We start from the raw sequence: 25,581 nt of genomic DNA, 5'->3' as shown, positions 1-25,581 counted from the left end.
TCTATGAGACTGGACTTAGGATTGTCTTCATTTCCCAGAATAAGAAATGGAAGCCCAGCCGCACATTCAAGGTCATACAGCTAGGAGCGGCAGATCCTGCATTTGAACCTGGTTTGCCTGCCACCCATGGTCTTTCCTACAAACAGCTGCCCTAATTCTGGCAGGTGGCAGGTAACTGCTTGTCCTGACCCTGTGGTTTTGTGAATCCCTGCTCTGTTCTACACCCAGTTGCTGGCAAATACCTGCTGGGCAGAGCTGACAGATCCTGGCTGACCTGACCAAGCAGGCTGTCCAGCCCTTAACTTGTCTGGAGTAGGTTAAATCCAGACATGGGTCAATGTCATCTCCTTTTAAATGGATGTGGTGCCATTATCTCAAGTTATTATTTTCTGCCTGACCCATATGCCATCTGATGAACAGGTGATTACTTCTCCTCCCAGTTGAGTTTCTGATTTGCATACAATAAATATTGCCCCCAGGAAGTGTGTGTGTGTGTGTGTGTGTGTGTGTGTGTGTATGAGTGTGTGTGTTGAGGAGTGGAAAATGGCTCATGTCTTATTCATGAGAAATAAACAGGAGCACAAGCTTGCATAATCAACACATATTTAATCTGGTTCTTATTTGCCCTTTTGACTTTAATCAGGCCGGGTCTGTGAGTGGCTGCGTGTGTGTGTGTGTGTGTGTGTGTGTGTGTGTGTTTAAACAACAACTTTTTTTAGTACATTGACCTAGGCAGGGCATAGCCAGGACAATTTGTGTTTGCTCACTGATGACTGGGTTCTAATTTGGGGTGAGTTGAATGACTAGAAATATGTCTGGGGCCCCAGTTCTGTCAAATGAGTTCCTTCTTTCTTCTCCAAGTTGCATGTGCTGGGGCTGAAATATCCAAGATGCTTCTCTCACATATCTCATGCCTGGGCTCGGAAGCTAGAGGTGGCCGAAGGTGGCTGAATAGCTCCCTCCTCTCTACATAGCCTCTCCCCTCGGCTGGCTTGGCTTCCTCGCAGCATGGGAGTCTCAGAGTGGTCAGATTTCTTAACTTTCACTAGAGTAAGCATTCTGAAATCTTGTGTGTGTGTGTGTGTTTCATATTAGTATGTTTGTTCGTTTTTATGAACACTTTGTTTTTTATACAAACACAAATGATGGATCTGTGGTGTAAAAATTTAAACAATAGGGAAAAGTGCAAAGATTAGACAAAATTCACTCAAAATTTCACTACCCAGAAATTAACACTTGGTGAATCTTAAGGAATTTTTCTATGACAAAAAGTAAAGATAGAAGGATGGATGGATGGATGGACAGATGGATAGATGGGTGAGTGATGGATGGATGAATAGATGGGTAGATAGATGGTGGATGAGTAAGTGGAAAAAACAAAATATAAAAAGAAGAACATAATTCTGACAGTTGACGATTCTAAGTGTTGGAGAGAGAGATGATTAAGATTCTGGATTGTGGATGCTGCAAAAGTGGTGGCGAGAGGCTTGTCACTTCAGACCCTTCCTCCATCCATCCAGCAGCCATGACTACATCTGACTGGCTGCAGGGTCCAGTTTCTGGTGGGATGGTGGGATATTCTGGAAACAGGCCATTTCCCTCTGGTGCATTATCTAAGAAGAAATGGTCAGGAACTGGGACTCACCACTTCACACAACTAGGACAGAGTTCCTCTCGATGCTGCCTCTACACTAGTCACCTCCCTGAATTGTCCTGGAACTCAAACTCTCATCCTTCCCTTTCCTTTAGTGGCTTCCTCTGCCTACAAGGTAGAGTCCAAACTATTACTACTATTACTATTACTACCACTACTATTACTACCACAATTACTACTGTTACTAGTACTATTACCACTACACTATTATTACTACCACTGTTACTATTAGTGCTTACATCACTGTTATGACTATTACTAGTGTTATTACCACTATTACCACCATTACTACTATTATTACTACCATCGCTATTACTGCTTTCACTATTATTGCTATTGCTATGACTGCCACCACTATTGCTACTGCTATTACTATTACTGTTACTATACCATGATTATTACTATTACTATTACTGTTACTGTTATGATTACTACTAATACTGCTGCTACCAGGATCATTGCTATTACTACTTCTCCACCTTCTCTTTCTTTTTTTCCCTTCTGCAATAATTTTTATTGCCATTTAAAATTTCTTAATACAAAGGTAACACATGTTCGTTATAGGAAAATTAAGAAATTACAGATCATTTAATAAACAAGTGAAAATGCACCCTCAAATACCACCATCCAGAGGTGTCATTCCCCATCAGCTCCCCATTCCTCAGCAGGGTGCAGGGCCCTCCATGGCCAGCCACTGCCCACCTTCCCATCTCTTCTCCCCTCTGACTGTGTGGTGCAGTCAACCAAACCTCTAATGTCCTCAGACCCACCTGCCCTCCCTCCACTTGCCTCTGGGCCTTTGCACATACTGTTCCTTCTGTTTGCCATGGCCTTTCTTGGCGAATCTTAATAGATTTACTTTACTTCATGTGGCTGACCCCCATGCTCGCTGGGCTCTGAGCACAGACATAGTTCCTCCAGGGAACTTCCTCTGGACACTCCACCTCTTACACTGGGTCAAGTGCCCCCTCCAGGCCCCAGTAGACCCTGAATATACTCTGCTAAAGCACACCTCATCTTGTCTCTGTGATGAGTTTCTGTTTACCTGTCTTTCTTCACTGTAGAAAGCAGAGAGCATGTGGAGCCACCTCTGTGTGCCCAGCACAGGCCTACTACATATGTGTTTGTTGAGTGAATAAGTGAATGCATCCATCTGGAAGGGTTTTCTAGAAGATGTGGCATTCAAGCCACGCTCTCTTGGTGGTGTAAGGAAGAAAGCAGTCAGGATACAGGGACAGGCAGCTTTTTCTGCCCCAAATGACAGGTTGTCTGCACTGGCCTTTGAACTGAGCTGTCGCTTGGGCCCAGGGGCCCATGTGTGAAGAGCCACCGGGCTCCCGGTGGCACATTTGAGGAGGCCAGGCTGCTCTGGCGCTGTCCACACCACTAAACAGACAACGTCAAGCAGAAGGAGCAGGGCTCCTTTGTGCGCTATTGATTTTTCATAACCGCTCACCAACAGACAAGGTGAACAGTTCACTTTTATGAATCCTTGTTAGTGGTGTGGCAAGAGATATTTCACTTTAAGTGCCCCCTTTTTGCAGGAAAAAAAGAAAAATAACAGGAAAATGTAAATTATTTCATCATGGAGCAACGCTGAGAACTCTGAGGTGCACCTTTAGAGGGGACAGAGCATAGATTGAATACAATGTGAGAAGGGGAGGCCCCTTCAGGGCCCCCAAGTCGTCAGGGCTGGACCATGGGCCTTCCCAAGGCAGAGGGTGGTGAAAAGCCAAACCTGGCAGAAGGAGTGTGGCCAAGCAGCCGAGGGCCGCAGAGCAGGTGGGTACGGCATGGAAACTGAAAACTGCATCGAGAAAGTACACAGGCAAAGAGGCTTCTATAATTTTAAGAGTTTAAACCCTTTTAAAATGTTCAGCTTAAGGGGTACTTTAATTTCTTCCTTTATATCCTTCTCTACTGTTTGAGGTTTTTTTCAACAACTATTATGTCTGTAACTCTAGAAATATAATACAAGTTTTTTAAACAAGAAAATATTGGCTTCGGTGTCAGACAGACCTGGTTCTTGTTCTAGATCTTCCCTTTACCACCTGAGTGATATCGGGCAAGTCACTTGGCCTCTCTGAGTATCAATTTCCTCCAGGAACATTGGATATTAATAGCATATACAGAGCAAGCGTGCAGTGAGTAGTAGCTTTATCATTATAATTATTATTATCCCACCAAGAGATGCCAAATCCTCCCATGCCATCCCAGTTGGTGAATTAATACCCATCCCTGCGACAGACCCTCTGCAGTGATTTAAGGTGTTGTAGGCCAGTGACCTTCAAACAGTTTTTACATATGTAATTCATTTACAAATGAGCTCTTAGGTGGAAACCCAGTGTGTATAAGACAGAAAAAAGTACATTTTAGTAGCATTCAAAGTGTGGCATTTATACCCAGTGGATGTTTGCAGTCTTCTGGCCATCTTGCATCTTTTCTCCTTCTTTTGGTGACAACACCCTGACTTTCCTTCAAGGGGATTGTCCTTTCCCTGACTTGCAGCCCCCCTTAACCCCAGACCCCATACCAGAGGTAGGCATGGACCCAATGCCAAAGATATCTCCTGGCCATATAGAAAGTTTCAGAGACCAGCTTGTGACCAAGGTGGGCCAGTTAGGCTAATGACTTTCATGCAAACTGTATAGGAAGAGAGAGTCCTTATTCTCCTGGATTTGAGCCTGGAATAGGATGGGATAAGCCTGGTACTGCCAGAGTTCACCTTGGAGTCTTAAGAATGAAGCTAATGCTGTGAAAGGCTGATCAGAGAGACAGCAAAACTTGAGCCCTAATGACATCACAAGAGCCCCTGAATCACACTGTGTGCTTCAAGCCAACTCCACCCCTGGAGATTCTTGTTGCAGGAGCCATTCTGCTTCAGCTAGTTGGGCTTTCTGTTACTTGCAACCAAAAGAGTGCTCAATGGTATAATATGTTTATTCATATAGCCAGTTAGGAAGAACAATGAAGCTGGTTTGACAGACATAAACATTTGAAATCAGGAGTTAGAGATGACAGCCACTTTCTTATATCAGCTCTGCATCCAGTTTATTTTGTATTTGGTTTTGGTTGCTCAGCATTAAAAAAATCCTGACTCACAGGTAAGTATGATAGTATTTTAGCATAAGGCTTAGGTGCCCAGATCTTGGAGCAGGAGAGTCTGGGCTCAGATTCCTGATCTGGTACTCTGCAGCTGTGTGACCTGGGGCAAGACACTGCACCTCTCCGAGTCTCAGTTCCCTAGCACCTGCTTCATTGGAGAGTTGGGAGTAGTAGATGAGTCCCTACATGTGAAAGCATTCGAATAGTGTCTAAGACCTAGCCTGGGTGAACTCTCATTATTCTGCCACATTCCCACTCCTTGGAGCATCTGTGTGCTGCCTTGGGCTGACAGCTTCACCGGAATCAAACTTCGCCTGCTATGTCAGTTTCATTGACAAATATCCTGAGATGACAGGGCAAGCTTTTACAAAACTTATTGGCAACTGCTTATCTGTGATTTGGGATTTTCTGGATAGTGACTTTGGAGCCGTGCTGCAGCAGCAAGGGGATCCCTAGAGAAGTTTTAGAGAAGTGAGTGTGAGCTCAATATATGGAACGTGTTCTAATGTGTGGAGTTGTCTAGAAATGGAACAGGCTGCCCTCTAGGCAATGAGCTTCCTGATTCGGAAAAGGGTTGAAAATGAGGCTGGATTCGAGCAGTGAATATTGTAATAGAAATGCCAGCACCAGACGGAAGACAGGCTTCATTCACTCATCAAATATTTATCATAACCCTGGCACGAGGCTGAACATCCTCACTAACTCTCAGATTCAGTCATTTCATAAATGATTCCTTTTGCTAAAGTAGGAGGGACTCCCTCTGTCAGCCTTCTGGGGGACGTTTCATTTTTAAAGAGCATCAAGTGTCAATGTTAATGCTAAAGAATAGGTTTCTGATGGTGAGCTCTCAAATGCTTTGGCAGCCTACCTGGACATAGAGACAAGGTGAGAGGCGGCCCCGCTCATCTTGCCTCTTGTCTTATCTGACTAAAGTGGACAGAATAAGAGAGAGAAAGGACATGCCCACCATCTCCCAAGTGGAGGTTCAGATCATAATTGTAGTAACGTGATCAGCTAAGCATGTGACACATGGGATATCTAATTTTATCTCAGCTACGCTAGGTGGTTGTGGGGGTTTCCCAGGAAGGCATTTTGGCCTCAGAGAGTCCTCCCCTTTATCTTTGCCTGCACTCACTGGAAGTCCTTGAGGTCCTCCACTGCTGGTGAACAAACAGGCAGGCTGGAGAGTGGGTGGTGGTACCAGTGGCAGGGATGAGAGATAAGTCAAATTGACTTCTAGTGTATCAGGTGAGGGACGTGGAGAAAAGTCAGAGGAAGGGTCCTAGCTCCTTGGAACAGAATAAAACCTCGATCTAGTGTATATTTTCTGTGCATCTAATAGTAACAGCAAGAACAAATAACTGGCATTTATTAAGTGCCTACTGTGCGGCACGTTCAGTTTGGCCTTCTTGGCGCCTCTGTGAGGTGATACTCCTATCTTGCTATTTTCAAATGAGGAACCTAAGGCTCAGGAGACAAAAAGTCTTGCCAAAGGAGCAGGCCTGTCTGACTTGCCCACTCTGCTCCCCTGCTTTCACAACTCTGGTTTTATGCCCATTTCATAGCTGCAGAAACAGAGGCCCAAGGAGACAAAGTCAGTTGCCCAAAGTCTGACAGAAGCTGAGCCAGACCATCTGGCCTCCAGTTCTAGGGGTTCCCCTTTCCCTGTGGCCTTTCTAAGCAAGACCTAAAGGGGAACATAATGGGGCACACAGGCTCATTTCTAGCTCAGAGGTTAGTGGGTGGAGGCTTCAGGCCTGTGGTGGGAAACCATTGACCCCTTCTCTTCTGTATTTGGGGAAAATCTCACCCCGACAGGGCTCCTAGTATGCCAAATAAATCATGTTTCTCCCTCTAAACGTAAATGGCAGGTAAGTGGGATATTATAGATTTGGAGAAAATAAAAAGCAACAGAAAAGTAATTTGCATTAGATATGTGTGCAGAGCTTGACAAAGTCTTAAAAGACGAGGATTCCTCAGCTCTAGGTTGAATTCCAGGACTCTATCTTAGAGGGCGGTGAGGGCTCACGGAGGAATGATGGGGCCCTTCATGGCCCATGTCCCACCACATTTTGGAACAACAGTCTCTCCCCTCTCTCCTCCTCTTTCCTCCCTCTAACCTCTCCTTTTGTTTCTCTCCCTCCCTAACCTCTCCTCCTTTTCCCAGCTCTCTGATTTCTCTCTCTCCAACCCCCAAGAACCCTGCTGGTGCACTGCACAGAGAGGCAATTTATAAAGCAGATGTTTATTGCAAGGTTTCACACGAGCTTGGTGCCGCGCCAAACGTTATAGTAATTGGAGGCTGCGTTTAATTACTGATCAATGTAAAGTTGGGACGAGACAAGCCTGGAAATCGGCTTTGGTCTAGACTCTCCTCTTCGCTTCAGAGAAGGCAGGAGCTTCTGGCCCTCCATGGCTCAGCCCGTCCTGAGCCCAGGCCTAGGCAGCTGCAGGGAAGGAGAATGTGGGCTTGCACGTAGCTACTGGCCTGCTGGCCTCTAGGAAATGTGTTTGGGGAGAGAAGACAAGATTCTGCTATAGTCCTCTTCTCGCCATCCCACTATCGTTAATGTCTGCTTTGCGCCAGGCATGGTGCCGGGTGCTGGGGTCATAGGGGTTGGTGAATTTCTCCCAGTGCCTGGGATAAGATCTTTACGTGCATTATCATTCAATCCAACACAAGATAGGTGTGGCGGCCAGGCTCCAAGCTGGCCCCCAATGATCCTTGCCTCCTGGTAGTAAGGTTGGGATTCACCTGCTGCATAGTCTTCTCTCACATGAAGCTAATGACCTGTGTAACCAACATTGTAAAAGTGACAGCTTGTGACTCCCAAGACTCAGTAGTTAAAGACATGGCAGCCTCTGCCTTGCTCTCTTAGGTCACTGGCAAGGGAAACCAGCTGTCATACCGTGAGGATCCTCCAGCAGTCCTATGGGGAGATCTACATGGGGAGGAACTGAGGATCCACCTTTGGGAGTGGAACCTCCAGTCCAATTAAGCCTTCAGATGATACTACAGCCCCTGCTGACATCGCGGCTGCAAACTCATGAGAGAAATGGAGCCAGAACCATCCAGCTAAGCCTCTGCCAGGTTCCTGACCTACAGAACTGTGAGATGTTAAATGGTTATGTGGTAAGCCACTATGTTTTGGACGATTAGATAACTAATACAACAGCCATGGGAAAGAAGGAAACATAAGGAAGCCTGATAAATAGGAAACTTAAACAAATGTGGCAAGAAAGAGTCCAGCCACATAATCAATTAATTATATAATCTCTTTACATATGGATATAGATTTTTGATATATTAATGATAGATATTTTATATGTGATATTTTAATGTAATTACAATAAATGTGAATGAGTTAAATTTACCATTTAAAAGGAAAATATTTCATTCTTTCTTCACAATAATCCCATGGGATAGGCGTTATACTCACCTTACAGATGAAAGAGTTGAGGCTCAGAGTAGGGAAGAAACTTGCTCAGGGTCTCTCAACTCAAAGTAGTAAAGTTGGATTTAAACTGAGATCCTTCTAACTGCAAAGTTCAAAGCTCTAACACCATAACTGTATTGTTAGCTCCTTCGTTTAAAAGATGAAACAGAGATTCAGAAAGGGTGAGTGACTTGCCCAGGGCCACAAAGCAAGGTCATTTCAAAACTGGAGCTCGAACTGGAGCAGATCCATTGTTTGGTGACTTCCCCATGACCTTCAGAGCTCTGCCACCAAAGCACAAGGATCTCAGGGATCCTCTGTCTTCATAGTTGCTTAAGACAGCTGGAGACCCTTGACTGTGGCCAGAGAGATCCTGTGGGGTCAGCTGGGGGACCCTCCTCAGGGAAGAACACCAGCACAAAGCAACATGCAGAGGTACAGGGTGTGGGTGGCTCGATGCATCGAGCTGAACTCTGGTAATTACATCAGGGCCGGCAGCATAATTTGTATCTGGGTGATGAATGTCTGTGTTTTCAGGCCTGATTGCCTTATTTACATTTGGAATTTGCTGATCTATTATTAATGTCTCCTGGAGGCCTGGGCGACAGGCATGAGCAGCTGGGGAGCCCCCTCCCCCATGGTTCCAGGGAGCACTCACTCTTAGGCTCTAGCTACCCAGAGCCCCACCCTACCCTGCTTTGTGTGTCACTGACTTGTATGGGGCTCTTGGACCAATCGAAGGAGGGTCTGACCTGAGATGAGGTTTCCCAGCCTCTTATAGATCCATGCACACATGCTGAGATGTACAGATGCATAGGCACAGCATGTGCTTACATGTACACACTCACGCATGTACGTATATCCACATCATTATATACCCATAGATACTGTCACATAAACACATACATAAAATGCATGCACTAACATGCATGCACACTTGCGTACATGCATACTCATGCGTGTATCTGTGCACATGTGTAAAGCATACATACTGTTACGGATTGAATATTTGTGTCTCCCCACCAAAAAAAAAAATCATCTGTTGAAGCTCTGACTCCCAATGTGATGGTATTTGGAGATGGCGCCTTCGGGAAGTAATTAGGGTTAAATGAGGTCATGAGGGTGGGGCCTTCATAATGGGATTAGTGCCCTTATTAGAAGAGACGAGAGAAAGAGAGAGAGAGAGAGAGAGAGAGAGAGAGAGAGAGATATCTATGCACATGAACTGGGAAGAGAGAGTGTGAGCACACAGCTAAAAGGTGATGGTCTACAAGCCAGGAGGAGAGCTCTCACCAGGAACTGAATCATCTGGCACCTTGAATTGGACTTCCCAGCCTCCAAACTGTGAGAAGATAAATTTCTGTTGTTTAGGTCACCCAGTTTGTGGTATTTTTTGGGCTGCCCAAGCTGACTAAGATATACATACCATGAGTGTTCTACCATGCTGGGAGCAGCACAACAGCTTGCCAAAGTCTCTCAACTTGAGAGTGGTATGGTTAGGTCCATGAACGATGCGCCCAGATGGCCTAGGTTTGAATCCCAGCTCTGCCACTTACCAGCTGTGTGACTTTGAGCAGGTTACTTCACCTCTCTGTGCTTCTGTGTCCTCATATGTAAAATGAGGATGATAAATCTCATAGGGTTGTTGTGAGGATTAAATGAGTTAATGGAACCTACTTGCCTGGTATGCCATAAGCACTAAATACATATTTACTATGTCATTATTATTGTTGTTGTTTATGTGCCTGTTACATAACAGGTTCTGAACCATTTTGTTGAAAGATGATTAAACACACCCTTCCACACCCATGTACTAATAACACGAAGTAACACGTACACGCACACACAGCATAGGCCAACTTGAAGGCAGAGGCCTCGACTGCTCCTGAGGATGACAGCGGGGAATATGTGGCCCAATGGCTATGGTAGCAAGAATCGCCCGCTGCACCCTCCAGAAAGGGTCCCCTGTTTCCCTGTGATCCCGAGGAAAGCTGAGCAGTGAGCACATTAAATAAAGCCATAAATTTGTCACGAAGGTCTGGAAATGAACAGGGCTTATCATTTATGGATGGAATAATTAAGCCCCTGGGTCCAGTGGTTCACCAAATCCTGAGCCCAGACACTAGGTGTCACCAGCAGTTGAATCAGGGACCAGTTCGGGGTCTTCTCTGTCACCCTCCCCACCCCCTAGCACTTAAAGCAGACACTGGGGCATGGGGACTCCACTAGCAGCCAGAGTGGCTGCCTACGCGAACAGCAGAAGGGACAGCCCTGCCCTCATGATGTCATAACAGCCCTGGCCGAATCCAGGAAGACCTCTCTGGAAGCTCTGCCAGGGTACCCATCCCTCTTAGATAGAGGTGGTGGGCCTGCCTTCTCCTCGGGATTCAAAGAGGCCTCCTCAGATGGTAGAAAGTAAGAAATTTGGACCAACTTGGGTTCACATCTTAGTTCTCTCACACTCTAGCTGTGTGCTTCTGGGCTAGTCACTTCACCTCCCAGAGCCCTGGTTTTCTCTCCTCAAAAATAAGCAAAAGAATATATTTTATGGGTTATATGGTGGATCAAATTAAATAATAGCTATATAGTGTGGTCTGGCTTATAGTAAGTGCTCCACAAATCCAGTATTTCATTCCTTACTCCCAACAGAGTGATCAGGCAGGCAAGGATCAGAGGCTCAGAGAGGCAAAGGGACTTGACCAAGGATGCACCGCAAGCGAACAAAAAGTGGGCACCTACTTCCTTCTCCCAGAGTTCCCTGTCATCTATCGCTTGTGGGAGGGCTCAGCCCATTCCCCAACAAAAGGTTGAGGCTGCTGTCCCCTCGCTGTCCCCACTACCTCAGGTCAGTGGAGAGGAAAGGAAAAGTGATATAAAGGTGATTACGGCCACCAACATTTATAGAGCTTTTGTGTGGCCAGGCGTTGTCCTAGGTGCTCTGCAGTTATTTCATTTTATTCTCCAGACAACCCTTGGAAGTAAGGACTTATTCCATTGTTTTTCTTCTCATTTTATAGGTGAGGAAAATGAGTCTCATGCTCAGACCCTTGACTGGAGTCGCTTAGCCAAGAAGCAGAATTTGCGTGTGATTTCCTGGGTCCCAGCAATGCCAGACGTGGGGGGAGGGTGGTGAATTAAAGACTATTTGGATTCTGAAAGAGCTGTCACTTGACTTGGCCAACTCATTCCAGGATTCCAGCTTTAGTATTCCATGTTTGGCAATGGGTTCAAGTCCTCATTTTACAGATGGGAAAACTGAGTCCCAGCCATCAGAGGGAGAAGGATGAAACTTCCCCACCACTTCCCCAGGGCCTGGGTGGTGGACACCATAGCTGGCAAATCTAGAGAGGCCTCTGGCACCTGCCTTGGGGGGGAGTCTAGACCCTCCTGGCCTCCCTACCCCACCCACCTTCCATCACTATGACAACCATGCAGGTGAGCCTCATCACTGCTAATCCTCTAATTACCAGCCACCTCTTCAATCGGTTGTAATTACTTTGGGGACACAGTTAACCTCTCATTAGGAACGCACGGCCGCTTTCTCCAAAAGCGCAGCGGTGACATGCCTAGTAATTTACCGCCCCGGCTCGCGGGGCCGCTTTGTGTTTAACTCGGGCGCCATCGCATCCCTGTCATTACTCCAGCCCGGTTGTCATGACGATTAATCATTCAATCCCTCATCAGCAACTTTTGCCAAATGTCACCCCGCTCTTGATCAAAATCCATCCTGCAGCCCGACGCTGGGGGACTAATGACTTGGAAATAGGCTTCTCCATTCCCAAGAGCTTTCCCCCAAGACTTCTTCTCAGCTTCCTCCAGGAGAGAGAGAGAAAGGACTTTTGGTGTGGTGGTGGGTGATGATGGGGGCAGAAAAAAACTGGCATGTATGGGGTACTTACTCTGTGCTAGGCACTTGAGGGGCATTGATGCATTTAACCCTCATGACAGCCTACTTCCCAGAAGGGGAAACTGAGGCTCAGGGAAGGTGGTGGTTTGCCAGCAAGGAAGTGTGGAGAAATTCTAACTCAGACCCATCCGATTCCAAAGCTGAGCTCTTTTTACCAAACCTCAAGGATAATGAGTGTCAACAACTAGCAAAGATCCTAGAATGTCAGAGTTTGGGCAGCATCGTAGAAATTAGCTGGCCCATTAAATTCAGGGCAAAAAGCCTTAAGAGACACACCTGGGCACTTTATGATAAGGAACCCAATCCAGAGTAAGCAACAAACTGTCATGAACACCTGTGTCCCAAACAACGTGGCAGCAACATCCAGCAGACGACAACCTCAGAACCCAGAGGGAGAAATAGGCCGAAATATATTGGTAGTAGGTCCATGAAATCATCTAGACTGAAATTCTTGACCTAGGCTCCTTGGGGCTTTATGATGGACTTCAGTGGCCCATGAGTCCCCTGAAAATTCAGGCTACATTGTGATTTGATGTGAGTATCCACATTTTTTCTGTGGAGATGCTACAGAAAATGTTAAGAACTACTGCTCTAGTACATTTCTCTCCTCTTTCCCCATATCCTTATTTTGCAGAAGAGGATACTGAGGCCCCGAGAGGAGCAATGACTTGCCCAAAGTTCCATACCAATTTAGGGTGGACACCACTGGTCCAAGCAGGGGTGAATTCTTTCTCAGGTGCCCAGGGCAGGCAAGTAGGGCTGTGCAAGGGGAGGGATTCTTGCTCCTTCACAATGGCTTCCAGCCCTCTGGTCCTTAGCCTCCTGAAAAAGCCCAACCCCCTACCCTGCTAAAGGAATCTTTTTGAGGCCCCTCCCAGGGAATGTTCCTGCTGGCTGGGCCGCCAGCATGTGTGAGACATAATTACTGCACGTTGTAAATGGCATTAACAGACTGTCACAGCAGCCACATGGTATTAGCAAACGGCTCTGTCTTCATCATTCAGTCCCCTGCAGCCCCTGGGCTAGAGCACTTCCCAAGGGGTCTTTTTCTAGGTCCAGGTTGCAGAAGTCTCCTGGCAGGGGACAGGGGTGGGCAGTGATTCAGCTCACAGAGGCCTGGAGAGTCCCTCAAGGCATTCTGAGATAGACCTAAGCAAAGAGCTGAGTAGAAAGTTAGGAAATCTGATTTGTAAACCTGATTCTGCCTCGAAGAACTAACCTTCATCGGGTAGCTTATGTGCCAGGTGCTCTCGTTTAAACCTCATAACCACAACCTAAAAGATATATGCTTCACTCCACTTTATAGATGAGCTGGGGCTCAGAGGGGGAAAAGTGACTTGCCCAAGTCCCATCAGCTAGCAAGTGGCAATTGTAGGATTCAAACTAAGTTCTGCACTTTTCCATATATCATGTTTCCTTCTTGGAAAAGTCTTTGATCAGTTTTCTGCCAACAAATACTGTAGCCTTGAAGTTAATTCCCTGAAGCTACTGGCCCACAGGAAAATTACCAGCCCCAGTGAAAGTCTGCTCACGGAGACTTTCAATATAGTAACATAGTAATAATCAAGATTATAACCGATTTTGCATGCTTCCATACAGTTTCTCCTATGATCTTTGTAACAAACCCATGAAGAAAAGAGGACAGAGAGTTCATCTTATTTGAGACAGTTGAGAACTAAGGCCCAAAGAAGGAATGCGACTTGCTCAGGGCTCCCAGCAAGTCTGTGGAGGAGCCAGAACGAACTCCTCTGTCTCCTGATTCTCAGTCCTGGTTCTCTTCTACGAGTCACTGAAAAAGTGTCCATGTGCTTGTCGATGGGTACTGAGCAGGGGTGCATTCATTCTTCTGGGTGCCTCCTGCCCTCCCACCTGCCCTGTGGGCACGGGTGATTTATGCTTTATCTGGGAGGCCTCCAGGCTGCAGGCAGCAGGATGGGCTACTTCCAGACTGGTAAGCAAATCCCCTGCTGAGCAGGTCATATTTTATCCGGGCCACCACCTGCCAGTTCATTTGCTTACAGATACAGGTGCTTCATCAGGAAAGGATTAGCGATTACTTAGCCCAGAGACCCTGGCAGATAGAGAGCAAGCTGGGCCGTAGGTGGGGTGGGAAGCCAGGAGCCTATTGGTCTCTATCTGCGAGGTCTCTATTTCCTCCCAGGCCCCTGAGCCCTGGAACCAAAAAGTAGGAGTTAAGCATAAAAGGAGGGACCTCTCTGCTTTGGGGGAAGTTGACCCCCAACTTCCCCACCGCATCCATATTCTACCAGTTCTCCGAGGTTTGGTTCCAATATCCCTACTCCCGACAGGCTTTCAAGATCCTCCATTTACACTGCGAATAAAAATAATATAGTAAATCTAACAATCCCAGGGTCTTAACTGGTGCCTAGTACTTTATATACATTATCTCTTTTAATCCAAATCAGCTAAAGTCAACATTTCAAAATCCCCATTTTACAGATGAAGAAAATGAAGCTCAGAAAAATTAAGCAACTTGCTCAAAGTCACACAGTAAGTAAGGTATAGGAACCCAGGTTTCTCTGATTTCAGATAGCCCCTCCTAACCAGGACATAGTGCCTCTCCTGGGCTGTTCTGCAGACTATAATGTGCTGATTTGATGTTTTATTTACTTGTTTATCTATTTACTTATTTTTAAAAATATTTTTAATCTCAGAACAATTTTAGACTTACAAAAAATTATGTAGATAATACAGAAAGTTCCCATATGTCCCACACCCAGTTTCCCCCATTGATAACATCTTATATTTATATGGTATATTTTTGTCACAATTAATGAACGAATATTGATACATTATTATTATTAGCTAAAGTCCATTCTTTATTCAGGTATCTCTAGTTTTTACCTCATGTCCTTTTTCTGTTCCAGGATCTCATCCAGGACGCCAAATTACATTTAGTCGTCTCTTTCTCTTGGGTTCCTCCAGTCTGTGATGGTTTCTCAGACTTTGTTTTCAGTGACCTTGACAGTTTTAAGGAGTACTGGTCAGGCATTTTGTAGAATGTTCTTCAATTTGGATTTTTCTGATATTTTTCTCATAGTTAAACTGAGGTTTTGGGTTTGGGGAAGACCATGGAAGTTAAGTGCCTTTCTCATTACATCATATCACATCAAGGCTACATACTGTGTATTTGACATATCACTGTTGACCTTAACTTTGATCACATTTCCAGAGTAGCATTTGTCAGACTTCTCCACTGTAAAGTTACTTTTTCTCTCCTTTCCATACTATCCTCTTTAGAAGGAAGTCACTATGTACAGCCCACACTTAAGGAGTGAGGGGTTATGCTCCCCTTCCTGAGGACCGAATATTTACATAAATTATTTGGAATTCTTCTGCACAAGAGATTTGTATATTCTCCCTTTGCTATTTATTCAGTTGTTTATGTATATCAATGTGGACTCATTTATTTTATATTTTGGGTTAAAAATCTACCACTAATTCTATGCTTTTTAAATGACATTGGTTCTTTCTTCCTTGGTTTATCATCATTTCCCAAAATCTATTCTGAGACAATCTCATTCCATGGGATTTTAACAAGCAGTCTTCTTAAAATAGGTTCAAGAGGCATGTCATTTGGGGTAATAGTGCTGAAAAGGATTGAAAAGAGACTACAGGACTTGTCAGATCTTTTAATGTGCAAATAATGTGAGTAGAGGGGGGATCAAACAGGCAACATTTCTCACATTTCTTTTCCTGACACCCTGGGGTGGGATGGGGAAGACACATATGAGAAAATACTCTGTGTATCTCATCTTCCCCTGGAGTTCGGATGTTCTTAAGAGCAAAATTATGCTTTATTCTCCTCTTTATCTCTAGAAATTAGCACTGAAAAGGTGCTAAGGAAAAGTAGTTGGATAGGTGGAAGGATGGATGATGAAAGGATGGATAGATGGATGGATGGGTGGGGTGAGATGGATAGATGAATAGATGAAGACAGAAGGATTTGTGGTTGGTAGATGGAAAGATGAATGGGTGGGTTGGTAGGTGGATGGATAGATGGGTGTATGGATGGATGGATGGATGGATGGATGGATGGATGGATGGATGGATGGAAATATTGGCATATGGATGGACGAATGGATAGAAGTAATATTAGCAAATGAATGAATAGATGGGTGAGTAGGTTGGTAGGTGGATGGATAGATGGATGGATGGTTGGGTGGATGGGTGAGTGGATGGGTAGGTGGATGGATGGATAGACTTACAAGTGAATGGATTGGTAGATGCTGACTTCTGATTTTGGTCATTCCTTTTGTTAAAACTGAGTCTATTTCTTACACTTCAGTTATGCACAAGCTTCCAGACTTAGAGCTTGAGATAATTGCTCACTGCTAACAGAGGGCAGTGAAAGTAGCAATCGTTTATTATACCCCGACTGTGTGCCAGGCACTTTACATGCTCTTTCATCCTCATTACAGTCTGTATTATTATTTCTCCTCATTGTTCAAAGAAAGAAACTGAGGATCAGAGAAGTTAAGAAACTTGGACAAAGTCCCCTAGCAGGAAGAAGTGAGAGAGCTGGAATTAGAGCTGAGATCTAAGTGTCTTTACTCCATGGATGCCCCTGGTTCTGCAGGCCCATAATCATCTCTGATTTCCTTTGCTGGGCCCCAGTGGGAAAATGATAGAGAAGAGAAGGAACACAGCAGGATTTATCTTTTAATCCAGCACTGGGTTCCAGAATGCTCCAGATGAGGGAGGGCAGAACAGACAAACCAGAGTCCCAGGAAGCAAAGAACAGGGAGGTCTTCAGACTAGAGGTGTATATGTGTGCCTGCGTGCATGTGTGTGTATGTGTGTGTGTGCGTGTGTGTGTGTGTGAGTGTTTGTATGTACACCTTTAAAGATAGGTAGTGTCTTATGTAGCTAACTGTATTGCTTCCAAAAAATGATTTAAGGTAGTTGACATTTAAAACAGCCCTAATTAAAAATTATATTGTTAAAACTAGAAATAAAATATAAGAGCCAAGTATAAAGAGGGTTGGGAACAGAGAGGTAACCAGGCTGTAACATCAGAGGGAGTGAGTGGGGGAGGGGAGAGTGTGAAGGGAGAGATGCACAAAAAAGGCTTCATTCTCTGACTACTCTCTCTCTGTTTTCCACGGTCTTGTAAGACAATTAGTAGGTGAACATATTCCCTTAGAAATTGTTTAAAAGGCACCTTTTCCCCTGATAGTATGTGAGACAACAAATTATATCAGAAAACCTACGGTAAGGTAAATGATAACAATTAAAATTTAAACCTGGTTCTGAGCTTCCTAGCAGTCATGGCAAAAAGGCCAAAAAAAAAAAAAAAAAAGGTTAGTTTTTCTAGTTCTTATTGTCCACCAAAAGCAAAGTTTAAGGGAAGTAAAACTTGGTTGTGCAGAAAGGGAGATTTTTCTTGGGTCTGAATCCCAAGAAAGATGTGTCCCCTGGGCCATTCTAGAATCCGTATGGCATAGAATGACCATGGACAACATTATGGATCAGTTTCTTGATAGCAGTTTTGCACAGAGACATTCCACATGTAATTCTTTCTCATATCAAACCTGTAGTGACTGTCGAGGGCTCTATCGCTTTGTGGCCCTGCGTGGGCAGTTCTCCTGGGAAAAAGATAATTTGATCTGACTTGATCCAGGGACAAGGCCTGGATAATCTGGAGGACAGAAAATGAATGTCTTCTGGCAGCAGCAGCAAATAGGACTCTGGCATCCATGGGAGAAATGAAAGGGTATGTGATTAGTCAAGCACAGAGCGATTGACATCTCCTAGCACTCAGAATCAGACTAGTAAAACCAAGCCTTTGACTACCTTTTTTCTCCTGGCAAAGGCTTATGCAGGGTATTTGCCCACCAGGAAAAGATCTCAGCGTAGTCTAGTAGAACAGCTTTGAAACCAGAAAACCAAGACTCGAGTCCTGGCTCTGTCACTAGCTCTGTCACTAGTGTTCTTGGACAAGCCTCTTAGCCTCTTTGAGTCTCAGTTTTCTCATCTGTAATATGAGAATAGTTGCTACCCTGTGGGGTTGCTGAGAGCCTTAAATCAGGTAATACATGTCAAGTCAGCTCAGGAGATGCTAATTTCCTTTCTTCCTTTTTCTCTCCTTGCCTTGTGGAAGAATCCAGTGACCTGATGGCCCCTCTGCAGGAGGTGCAGAGCCTGCTGCTTCCAGGGTGGGAGTTCTTTGGGGTCCATGGATAGATTTTAATGTGTTCATGGACACCTGAATTAGTATGCAAAACTGAGTGAGAGTCCATAGCTTTTATCAAATGCCCAAAGGGGCCCAAAAGCCAAGGACCACTGCTCTGAGGGCTGAATCTGGTCTCCTGTCATGTGCCCATCCAGCCCCAGACTCCAGGCCTAACCCTCAGGTTATCTGCCAGCCTCGTTAGTCATCAGACCCCAGCCTGGGTTCTTCCTCTGTCACAGGGAGAGAGATAGGCAAACCTGGTTCTTAGGAGGGTGTGGCCTTGGATCTAGGCTGGAGCTGATGAATAAAGTTCCAAAGCGTACTGAGTACTTAGGAGGGTCCCCACATGGCTGAACAGATCATCTTCTTCAACCATCCCTGACCCCTGGGTTGGATGAGCTGTTAACATCTTTATTTTAGAGATGAGGAAACTGAGGCCCAGAGAGGGGAGTGGGAGGGCACACACAAAACTAGAGGCAGTGATGAAATTGGACCCAGGACTAGCTGATTCTGGAGCCTGTACACTTTCCACGGTGTCACAAGCCCCAAGAGAGTCCTTGGGGGTCCAGAAATAGGAATAGGACTGCAGGATACAATTATTCAAGTTATGCCTAGCCCAGGGCACCTGGTTGAGTGAGTGCGATTGGGGGTAAAATGCATCTGAAATTCAGCTCTGTTCAGGTCCACTAGCTGAGCCTTATGCCAAGGGCCTTCAATAACCTGGAGAAAGTGTAGCCTTGGGCAATTATTGCACCCAGAGGGATGTTTTTTCCTAATTGGTCTGCCCAGAGGGGAAGGCTTTTTCTAATTCCAACAAAGACCCCAGATGGCCTCCACGTAGTCTTGGTGGAAACATTTTAAAAGGCAAGCACATTGGCAAGAGCTGAGAAATTCTGCCCAGCTTCTAAGATGGCACTTTCCAGGTGGGGTGTCAGGAGGCTCACTTGCCTGGAAGGGCCAGACCAGCCTCAGCAGATGAGAGACAGTTCCTGACATTCTCTCAGGTAAGCCAGGGCCAGGGAGGAAAAGGGTTAGGATCCCATCCACTCAGCTGCCCTAAAGCTCCCCGTCCTGCTACATCTAGCCCCTATCTCCCACCCGCCTCTAAGCTCTGAAATCCATGCATGGGAGGCAGGGCCCCATTTGTGGTCATTTTGGAGCCACCTTAATCTAAACACAAGTACTGCATTTCTGGGAAAGGTGGGTGGGTCCTCTTGGTGCCCTAGAATACCCTCCACACACATACCAGCTTCTCCCAGGAGCAATGGCTGCTCCTTCCCAGGCAGGTTTGATGGCCACTTGTAAAGACTAATCACCCAGGGCCTCTAGCACTCAGCACCCAGCTACCCTTTCTTTCCTTTCCTTTTCCTCCTCTCCCTCCCTGCCACCCCCCCAACCTGATTAATTCCCCCCAATCTGCCATGCTACAGTAACTAATCAGGTTTGTGCCCCACTAATTAGCACTTCAAGACCTAACAAATGACTCTATTCACGGGATCCCAGAGCTGGGATGGGTTAACTTCCCATGTTCAAACTACCCCAGGTTTGCACCTAAGATACATGAGCTAGAGCTTTTTTTGGGTGGGGCGGGGGAGGAGGGAGCAGAAGACCTAGGCTAGAAGGAAGGGCCCCACCACAAACCTTTGATTAACTCAGCACTGCCACTTCCTGGCTGTGTGACTTGGAGCAGTTGGTCTCCCTCTCTGAGCCTGTCATTCAGGCTCCTGCACCATCTGAACTGGGCCACATCTCTAATTTCATCTCCTCAGGCGCCCTGTCCCTTCCACTCCATCCAATTTGCTCAATCACAATGGCTTGGTCTCAGCTCTCTAGGGAAAAAATTGTATGTATTATAGGTGCATGTGTGTGCATAATTATAACCTGCAATGACATATATTGTATTGATATTGATGTGTGGCCCACAATTTAAAAATAATAGTAACATATACAATAGTCTTTATTGTAAGTAAATTCTATAGAGACAATTGATTCTCATAAAATGCTTTTATTGATTTTTGCCAAACTCTCGTATCAATAGCCAACCTGTGGTTGGAATTGATGAACAAGTGTAGTTCAGGCATGAATATGAGTTGATATTTTCATTTAAGTGTTAATGGGCAAGCTACAGTGAAACAATGAGGATGCATGTCAGAATTTCACTTATTTGTCATTGATGTGAGCAACTTCTTTGCTGAATTGCGAAATGGTTTTGAATACTGGGAGACTATTTCCTCGATTTTTTTCTGCTATTCACATGTAATAGCTAAACACAACACACTTCGAAGTTTAATCTGTGTTATTAACATTTTCTCCATTACTTTCTAAATTTAGACACTCAACAACACAACAAATTATGCCCTGATTTGTAGCAGTTGGCAGCTTCTGTGCTGTAAGTACTCTGATTTGAAACTTACCAACATTTTGGTGAATGCAGAATTGGGGAGAAATACGCAGATACCATTATGTAGTATTTCCACCATATAGATACAATAGATAGAAAAAACTCAAAAGCATAGATAATAGCAAAAGGTAGTAAAATATTAAGAAATGATGAGTTTGGAGTGTTTGTTACTGTTATACTATGATTTAGTTAGCTATAAATTTACATAATTTAAATTTTAGTAACCACCATGTATTGTATAAAATGAACATGACTGGCCTTTGTCCTTGGTTCCTGGGAAGAGATTCTAAATCCTTGGAATTGCTGGAGTGGTAAGTGTCTTTGTTATCCATGAACCTGTTGGATTGTACCTGAGTTTATCATAAGAGATGAGATGACTCAGGATGATTGTCAGAAAGACCAACCATGTGATTAGGAGGTTGGGCCTTTGAGCACCACTGCCCCACCCTCCAAAATCAGGGGAGAGGCCCAGAGATTGAGTTCAATCACATGCCCAATGATCCAATCAACCATGCCTAGGTAAGGGGGCCCCAATAACAACTCTGGACAGCAAAGCTTCGTACAGCTTCCCAGCTGGTAGATACACTAATATGCCCAGAGGGTGACTCTACGGGGGAAGGGCATGGAAGCTCTGAGTTCCAAACCCTCCCAGACCTTACCCTATTTATCTCTTCATTTGGCCTGTCCTGATTTTATCCTTTATAATAAAACTGTAACCAGTACAGTGTTTTTCTGATTTCTCTGATCTGTTGTAGCAAATGTTCAAGCCTCTGGAGAGTAGGGGACCCCCTAAACTTGCAGCTGTTGTCTGAAGTGAGGGCAGTCTTGTTCAAGTCTGTGCCCTATGACCTAGGGAGTCTGACACTACCTCTGGGGGTTTAAGCATCAGAACCGGATTGAATTGCAGTGCACCAGTTGCTGTCAGAATTTAGCAGGTCTTTGAATAACACTGTTTTATTCAACATTATTTTGTTACGATGTCGATGAGATGCCGTGGGAACTTAACTCTTGTTTTCATCAATTAGCCTACAGTAAAATTTTTTCATTATAGGTCATTTCACCCTGGTTCCAGGAACCTATCAACAAAGTTAGATGAGAACTGACTGTACTGTATTTCACAACTGATTCACAAAATTCCTGAAAATGTAACAATTAGCTCTCATTGGACTAGTACAAGTGCCACTGCCTAGTTTCACTTCTGAGCCTTCGTTTATGCCATTCTTCCTCCAGAATGCCCTCCCTACACTCACCTTCATTCCTTTATTCATGCACTTATTCACCAAATCTTTCTTGAGCGCCTGCTCTGTTCCAAGCGCTACGCTAGGTGCGCGAGGTAGTCAAGAAAGTAGACCTCAGCTGAGTGGGTACCATCAATACTTCACTCAGAGCCCCTGTGATTCCTCTGACCATTTCTCTGTGCCCCTCCACCAGCCTCTGTGTGCTTTTCTTCCACGTGCCTGCATTTGTGACTCCAAAGAGCTATCCTCAGTCTACTGGAATCACTTTGCTGACACACGCAGAGAGCCAGAGAGTTTATATCAGCTCTCACTGCATGCTGGGACTGACAGTTGGGGTGAGAATCCATCTCCGTTTCCTTGGTCAGGATAACTCTGTGGTATAATTCACATTCTTGAGCTCCTGTGTGGGATCAGCCTGAAGCCAACCTCTATGAGGGCTTTGCCTGGAATTGCACCCTACTTGGCTTCCTCCCCTTCCTTGTTTCCCACTTCCTTACTTATCACCTATAGGATTGCTTCCTTCATTTGTGCACCAATCCTTGTCCCAGGGTCCAGTCTGCGATCCCCACCTCTACCCTGTGAAGCTCACAGTCTAGTGGAGAGACGAGCATTAATCACAGGATCCCAGACAAACAAATGCCTTTATGCATGGATATCAGCGCTCTGCAGGAAAGCAACAGAGTCAAGAATAGGGTCTCTGAAAGCTGTAGCAGAGACTGCCCCATCAGCGGCAATCGGGGAAGGCCCCGTGGAAGAAGCAGTGCTTTCTGTAGGATGACCTCTGAAGGATAAGGGGGAGTTTAGCTAGGAGAAGGGGTTGGGGGAAGGAGGAAGCTTTGTAAGTGGACAGCAAAGCAGATGCAAAGGCCCTGAGGTAGGAGAGAAAGATGTCAGTGAGTCTGGAGCACAGAATGCAATGAAGCCAGAACAATCGGTAGGGGCAAGACTCATGCTTGTCAGTGTGAATGGGGATTTGGGTCCATTTCCTGTGAGGAGTGGAAACACATCTAAATGTCAAGCAGAGGGCTAACCTGAGAGATTTAAATTTTGAACTTTATCAAGTTTTGAAATAGAATTTCAAAATTTACCCTGTGAATAAGCCCACCTATGTGGACAAGAGTGTTCGCTGCAATGCTGTGTGTGATAAAAAATGAAAGGCAGAGCCTACTAAAATGTCTGTCAAGAGAGGACAGGTTTAATCATTTTGGTTTATACATTCAGTGGATTCCTGTGCAGCCTTTATAAAACATGAGGGAGATGTATGTGTGCTTACATGGAACTCTCTCGAGGCTGGTCTGTTAGGTGGGGGAAAAAAATGTGCAAAATAGGCTGTCGTATGTTCACATTCACTGAAAAGCAAGGTGTATCTCGAAAATCTTTCTAGAAAGTCACGCACATTCATGCAACTGTTAAAAATAGCCACAGTGGTGCAGAGCATATAGTAGATGGTCAATAAATATTAGCTGAGTGAATGAATGAATGAATGAATGAATGAAAATCATACACTGTTGCTTCTGGGAAGTAGAAACTAAGGTAGGGGAAAGTTCCCCTTGTTTACTTTCTAATCTTATATTTTTCTATAATGATGAATTGTTTTCTATTCGCATGTGAGGTTTTTACTTCAAATCTTTTAGCTTTATTGAAGTATAATTTACATACAACAAAATTTAGTGATTTTAAGTGTGTAGTTTGAGTATACAAATGTAGGCAAATGTGTGCAATTTGTATACGAATGTATACAATTGTGTAAAAAACACCACAATTGTGATAGAAAACATTTCTATCACCCCCAAAATTTCCCTCGTGCAATTCCCATCCCCACACTTTGGCCCCCGGGCCACCACCAATCTGCTTTCCATCAAATACTTTTGCCTTTTCTAGAATTTTACACATGGGGAGGGAGGAAATTTTGCAGGCAGATGGCATAGCAGGTGCAAATATATCATTTTTTTTTGAGGTTTACACATATTGTTGCTTTATCAGGAGTTCACTCCTTCCTATCACTGAGTAGTATTCTGTGGTATAAAGAGAACACAGTTCATTGATTCATTTACCAGTTTACTCTCCTGACAGAACTGTTCACCTATCTGCTCATGAGGCCCCTCTCTCACCACCCTAGTTTTTCCACAGTCCTCCTCCCCAACCCTCACCCTCACATGCACAGCCCCCTGCCCTGAACACACCCACTGCTACCTTATTGACTTTCCCCCATAAAGAGAAGCACCCTATCCCTCCTTGGTGATTTTTAAAAGGAGTAAGTAAAGATGGTGGCAGTGCTATGGCTATGCCACCCTGAACGTGCCAGATCTCGTCTGATCTCGGAAGCTAAGCAGGGTTGGGCCTGGTTGGTACTTGGATGGGAGACTACCTTGGAAGACCAGGTGCTGTAGGCATTAAAAAAAAAAAAAGATGGTGGCAGTGAAGCCAATGGCAGTGAAGCCAACACTGTGGATGGTCACGGTGGCTGTCTCCTCCATTAGTTGGGAGGCCAGATCTGGGAGAAGGCTGGGCAGAGACTCAGACGGGGGGCCTTGGTTGAGATCTCTCTTCCCTAGGATCCAGAATTCATCTCCTCTGGGCTTAGAGAAAGGAGCTTGGTTTAAAGAAGGAGGCAGTAGGGGACCACTGGCTCCTTCAAGGGCTACCAAGCATCTTGCATACTTTCAAGAATGACTTCGTTTAATCCCCCACACAACCTTACCTGAAATGAGGGTCCCCATTTTGGAAATAGGGGAGGGGAAGCTCAGAGAAGACAAGGGCTTGCCCAAGATCACACAGCTCAGAGGGGACAAGCTGGGACTCTACCTCCTCACTTACTATTGGCTACTAAGATGCATAGAGGTCCCACGAGATCCAGAGAAAGCCAGAAAGAAAATGTCCTGGAAGCATCCTCAGACCACCATGAATGTTTGAATGGAAGTGAGCCAAGTTATTCTGTCTATCCCTCTGTCCTTATGCTGATGGAGAATCAGGTGGGGAGCGGGAATGCTGCTGCTTCTCTGCACTGTCCACTTGGGGCCCTCTCTCTACCACCCCATGAGCTAACCTGAACCCCTCCACTGTCATCTGACTGAATAGAGAGGAAGAAACAAATGAGGGTCCCTCCCTGCCAGGCACGGTGTAAGGTTAGACCCCGGGGCTAGGAGGAAGAGGCTAGCCCCCTGCCACATCAAGAGCTGTTCTCTCTACTCTATCTGCCTATTTACATGCCCTGCCCCCAATAAGCCAGTAATAATAATCCATTTTTAAAAGACCCTTAGTCCCCACTGTTGGGCTCAGGGACGTGAGATAGCAGCCTCTGGCTGTGCATAAACATGAGAGACAGATGTTGCTAACATCTGGAGACGAGGGAGGCCCAGTCCTGCCTGGAACTGGGAAAAGTGCCTAGCTGGGAAGAGTGCTCTGGGGGAGAAATCCTTACCTGTAACTCATCTGGACAGCCACCCCGAAGGAGGGCCCCTGGGCCCTGGCCAGGGCTCCCAGGCTTGGAGATGCTTTGGAAAAGAAAGCTGGGCGGGTGCTGCCTGCAGGGAGGGGACTTCAAAGACTCCCCTAATCCCTGGTGACATTTTCAGACACAGGAGTTTGCTTTTTTACACTGTGAATCAAAGCCCAGAGCTTTCTAAATAACCCTCATAAAAGC

The 25,581-nt window shown here is 45.3% G+C and overlaps 1 pseudogene; it reads left to right on the top strand.

Moving 5' to 3' along the window:
- The first annotated feature begins 24,212 nt into the window (after positions 1–24,212).
- LOC112471397 lies at positions 24,213–24,331 on the top strand (annotated as a pseudogene).
- Positions 24,332–25,581: the final 1,250 nt, after the last annotated feature.

Source organism: Pteropus alecto, unplaced genomic scaffold, assembly GCF_000325575.1.
Source record: "Pteropus alecto unplaced genomic scaffold, ASM32557v1 scaffold259, whole genome shotgun sequence".
Lineage (NCBI taxonomy): Eukaryota > Metazoa > Chordata > Mammalia > Chiroptera > Pteropodidae > Pteropus > Pteropus alecto.
The sequence above is the reverse complement of the archived record's forward strand: the minus strand, read 5'-3'. Positions and strand labels throughout refer to the sequence as shown.